Raw genomic sequence first — 5,132 nt, 5'->3', positions numbered from 1 at the left:
TTCCTTTCCTAACCTATTGGTTCTAACAAAGAATACTCTGATTTTAATCCTTCTGGTTTCTCAAGATCCAACACAGTACTGAGCATAAAGTAGGTTCTCTCATCTACCAGTTAAATGGAATGAATACATTATGAGAAGATTAGGATGAACTGTCCCAGTTTGGGTTTTTATGTATTGAAATAATCAGAGGGTCATTGGAACCTCTACATAGCTCAGCTTTTTTTTTTTTTTTTTTTTTAGTTCAGAAGGGGAAACATTGTGGATTTTGTTTCTTCCCCATTTTTAATGGACTGAGTCAAGTTAGGTCACTGTGGATGTGTGGATGAGGCCATGAACTGCAAGCCAGTTCCTATTTTTACTATCGGGACTATTGCAGCCCCTTGAAGCTGAATTTTTATACTTTCAAAATTAAAAAAAAAAAATGAAGCAGACTAGTATGGAAGGAGTCTCTAGAGTTCCCTGTCCCCCTGCTACCTCCAATCCCCTCAAAGTGAGACTCCATCTTCTTGTTTTCATGTCAAATCGGAACTGGACCAGTATCACTAGTTTCCTAGGAAACCCTGAAAAAGATGATCTTTACATAACTGGCTTTGCCCACTGTTGGAACACAGCCACTTCTGGGGAAAGGCAGAGCAGCTGTTCAGCTGCCTCATAGCAACACTTCACAGCAATGTGGGAGGAAAACAGACAAGAGCAATGCGCTTAAATTAAACTGCCCTGGGAGGGTAAGGTACCGGGGCAGAAGACAACCATTTAGAATTGAGAGTGTCTAATTAGTCAACAGACCTACTCCAAAGGGGAAGGTGGTGAATTTTTAATGAAATCACCAGAACAGGTCTTTGGTTTCAACTCTTTGCTGAAAGGCAATGAGACATTTAAATGGTATCCTTTTAAGGGTCCTTCTGTTTTGAACATACTACCAAAGGAGCACTTTTTTTTTTTTTTTTAGTTGATGGCTTTTATTTCAGAACAAAACAACGAAAGAACACCAACAGCAAAGAAGGAAAGTCAACTGGGTTCTGTTTTTGTACAATTTCTACTATTTTTCCAAAAGTTCATAACGTTTCACTCAACCACCACTGGTTTAGAATTGCCAAAACCCAGATAACAATGCAAGAAGCATCGTTCCAAACTGGTGTCTTCTGCTTTTAGCACAGAAACAAGTTCCATATTAGGAGCAGCCACGCTTTGAACCATGATTCATTAACTAGAGGTTAGAAGTAGAGAAGGCAAACTCAAATTTGCAAGTGGTAAGAGGAAAACACTTGGACGGATAAAATCAAGACTGCCCTGTAATGCTCTGTGGCTTGCTCTGCATAAAGGCACCCAGCCAAGGGGGCAAAGAGAAGCTTACAATTCATCTCAAGCTGCTGTATCCTAACTGAGCACCCAGGATCCAAGCCACTCCTTCTCAGCACAAAGGCGCCATCTGTTGGCCAAACCCATAGACAGGTTACTTTCTTCAGTGGGCTGTGGTCAGCCAGAGGGAGAGCCCATTTTTCTAGCAGAAACTCTGGATAGAATGTTAGAAACCAGGGGCTCTAGGAGATCTTCTTGTGGGAATACTCCTCTTTCTAGACAAGGGAATGAATGCCTGGGATGTATGATTTGTTCATCCCAGTACAAAATGAAAATGGGAACCCCTGGTTCAGAAAACAGGAAAAAAGTACTGTTAAAAGTATTAAAACATAGGGGTGCCTGGACAGCTCCGTCAGTTGAACGGCTGACTCTTGATTTGGGCTCAGGTCATGATCTCAAGATTGAGCCCCGCACTCAGCCCCACACCAAGCTCCTTGCAGACAACACAGAACCTTATTGGGATTCCCTCTCTCCCTCTCTCTGCCTCTCCCCGGCTTGTACATGCACACACACTCTCTCTCAAAATAAATAAATACACTTTTAAGTACTAAAATATTTTTTTAGAAAAGTTTCTTTCTTTTGAGATCTCTCTCACCTTGTCATAATACTTTTAATCTCCTTGGTGTTATTTCTTTAATGTTGTCCTCAGTAAGAAAATTGTAAGATGTGCTATTAGCATAAATTTCCAGGCCATCTTTGGATTCTACAATGACAGTTTTAAATACAAATATAAGAGCACTTTGCTGGTATGCAGACTCACCTGAATTGTACACTTTGTGTTTCGTAGGTCATACGTGCAAATGTGTTTCCTTTGCAGCAGTGGAAATGTTCTCGAAAACTACTTCTACTGTTTTGTCACTTCTTGATACATGCACATTTTATCACCACTCTAGCTGTGGCTTACTGATAAATAAAGATGGAGTGAAAGGAAAGGAACTGCGGGTACGACCACCTTTCCACCTTGGTCATCCTATTCAGCATAAACGTTTGGCTGATACAGGGAAGTAACAAGCAAGAAAGGACATGATAGGTTCCTCAGTCATTTGGGTTTTCTAGAATGTCACTGTCTTCCTTCCCATTGGAAAACAGCTTCTGATTAGAATGGAAAATGTGGCCTCCCAGGGATGGCAGAGCCCCGGCTTACTCACTCAGAGATGGAACACGCTTACCTTGTACCCTTGAGTCTACCTGTAGTTGACTCACAACCGTCCCAGGAAGCTCCCTGGTAGAATCTGAAATGGCCCTGCACTCAGAGTACAAGGAGAGACGGAAAAAGAGGGAGGGCACTCCAGGTTGGTGGTGGCAGTTTTAAAAAGCAAGGGAGGGGCACCGGGGTGACTCAGTCATTGAACGACCAACTCTTGATTTCAGCTCAGGTCATGATCCCAGGATCATGAGATCCAGGCCCACATTGGGCTCTGTGCTGAGTATGGAGCATGCTTGGGATTCTCTCTCTCTCCTTGTGCCCCACTAACTCTCTCTCTCTCTCTCAAATCAATCAATCAATGACTGGCTAGCAAGGGGAACTTGCATAGGAGGCATGTCTTGAATGGCAGCAAGATGGATGGATGCCCACACCTGCACATCAAATCTTAAAAGCTTGCAGAGTCCTTAACTGGTTGCAGTCACATATACCATGCAGGAGTTTTCAGCACATTACTATCTCAAGGCTATGTCCTTGGAGCAGCTTCTGGAAGTGGGAAAGTCAAGTGGAACCCATATTGCAAGGACAGTGGAAGGGGTGAGGAAACTCTGAATGCCCAGGTCCTGCTCACGGGTCAGTTGATGATCATGTCTTTTTGGTGGTGTTCCCCCATACCTGGATTTCCATGCATGGAGAGTCCAGTAGAATTTTGTGCCATGAAGCATTGCAGATGCTGTAGGTAAACAGGGAGTAAGAAACCACAGTGGACATATGTATCATGTAGATCTTCATTTACACATATGATCTAGTGTCCCATTGGACTTTACTTACAAAACACAAGTTCAAAGACAGCATTGTTTAAAATTCCAAGACAAGTGAAAGCAGAGTATTAAACCAAGCATAAAGTTCTTCGGAAGGTGAGACCACGTGTGACTGATTGCTCAGGTATCATGCCCATGAACCCAGTCATGACCATAGCCCAAAGTGATGTTAAATGATTTGCCTAATAACCAAAGAATAATATCTTCAGACCTCAGCTGATTTCTATCTACTCTCCCCTTATCTAATAAACTGAGTTTTCTAATAATTCCTCAGTGTTGCTCCTATATCAAAGATGACAGGATACAAATGTTTGGAGAAAGAAAGACTCTAACAGTGGCTGAGTGCCTGCCATTTGCACGGCATTTTGCTAGGTACTTTTACCTACATAATCTCATTTATCACGATTCTAATAAGATAAGGGGTATTTAATTGCTTCCTGAATTTGGATAATAACAAACCAAATTAACTAACCCATCCAAGATATTAACTAACCCATCCAAAGTTACATAACCCATATGTTCAGTAGGAGTGATCAACGAGATATAAACACATGGAACTTTATTTTTGTTCCATACTGTTCCTTCAGGATCTATTTAGTGGTGTAGCCTTTCCAGGACTCTGGATGAAAACTTGGGGGTGGCCCTTGAGTTCCTGCCCACTCTTAGATATTGGGAAATCCTTCACTCACCTTAGGTAACAAACTCAGTTTTAACTGGAAAGCTGAAGTATTCAGGCTTATGTAATATTCACATGCCTGAATGGATTTAACCTTCCATTTTCTCCTCCTCCCAGCTGAGCTGTAGGAATTTGGCCACAGCACACTGGGAGAAGGAAGGGCATGATACATTTCCTTTCTTACTCACCTTTTCTCCCAGTTATTAGCTGGAATTGGAGTGGTTATTAGGTAAAAGCTGAGAAGTGGAGCATGAAAAAGTATATAAAAGGTAATGAGCATGAGAAATGTATTTAAATGAGTTCTATGTTGGCTTAGAGTTCTCTTTATCTCAAGGATTTTTTTTTTTTAGTCATAGTTCCTCAGAATGTTTAACCTGCATAATTTATTAGGGACTATGACCTCAGAGCAGAAGTGATGGGCAGGGATAATGAAACAAGGCAGGAGAGAGAAGCAAAATAAAGATGTTTTGTTAGGTCAGCCAGGGTCTAACTGGTTGTTGGATCCACTGAGACCTCCTGAGAAGCTGCATGGCATAAGGCTTTGAAACAATCATTCAGTGGAGGGAGGAGAAGCTTTTATTCATTGGCTCCTATCGACTCTTGTTAAGAGGTAATTTTCACTAAGACATTACCTCTCCTAAAGTTCAAAGGCGAACATGCATGAGCTCCAAGAGAGCTTCTGCTACAGCGCCACCAAAAAAAAAAAAAAAAAAAAAGCCCAGGGACAGGTAAGAGGAATAATGCATGGGCTTGAAGTGAGGCAGTGCCACAATGCACCTGCAGGAAGCTACTTGGAGCCCATGAAGAACTCATTGCTGAAGTGGTGGTCAAAATCAGAGAGTGAGGTTGAATGGATCTGTTATGATGCATAAGAGGTGTCCAAGATAGGTACTTTCCCAGGTTCTTTAGGGGAAATTTACCTTGCCCTCTCCATCTCAAACTCTGGATGTGTGCTGTGCTGCCTCCTCATAGCCCCTCCTCCCCCTCTTCAAGACCTTATCTTTGGATAAGCTCTCTCCTCTCAAATACTGGATTCCCCTCTGAACCCTCCTAATGGACCTTCTGGGTAGAATGTAAGCAGCTCCAGACCAGCTCTCTATCCTACCCAAGCCCACATCTGGTCCTAGAAAAA

This window comes from Neofelis nebulosa, chromosome 16 (assembly GCF_028018385.1).
Source record: "Neofelis nebulosa isolate mNeoNeb1 chromosome 16, mNeoNeb1.pri, whole genome shotgun sequence".
NCBI lineage: Eukaryota > Metazoa > Chordata > Mammalia > Carnivora > Felidae > Neofelis > Neofelis nebulosa.
Note: the sequence above shows the minus strand (reverse complement) of the source record.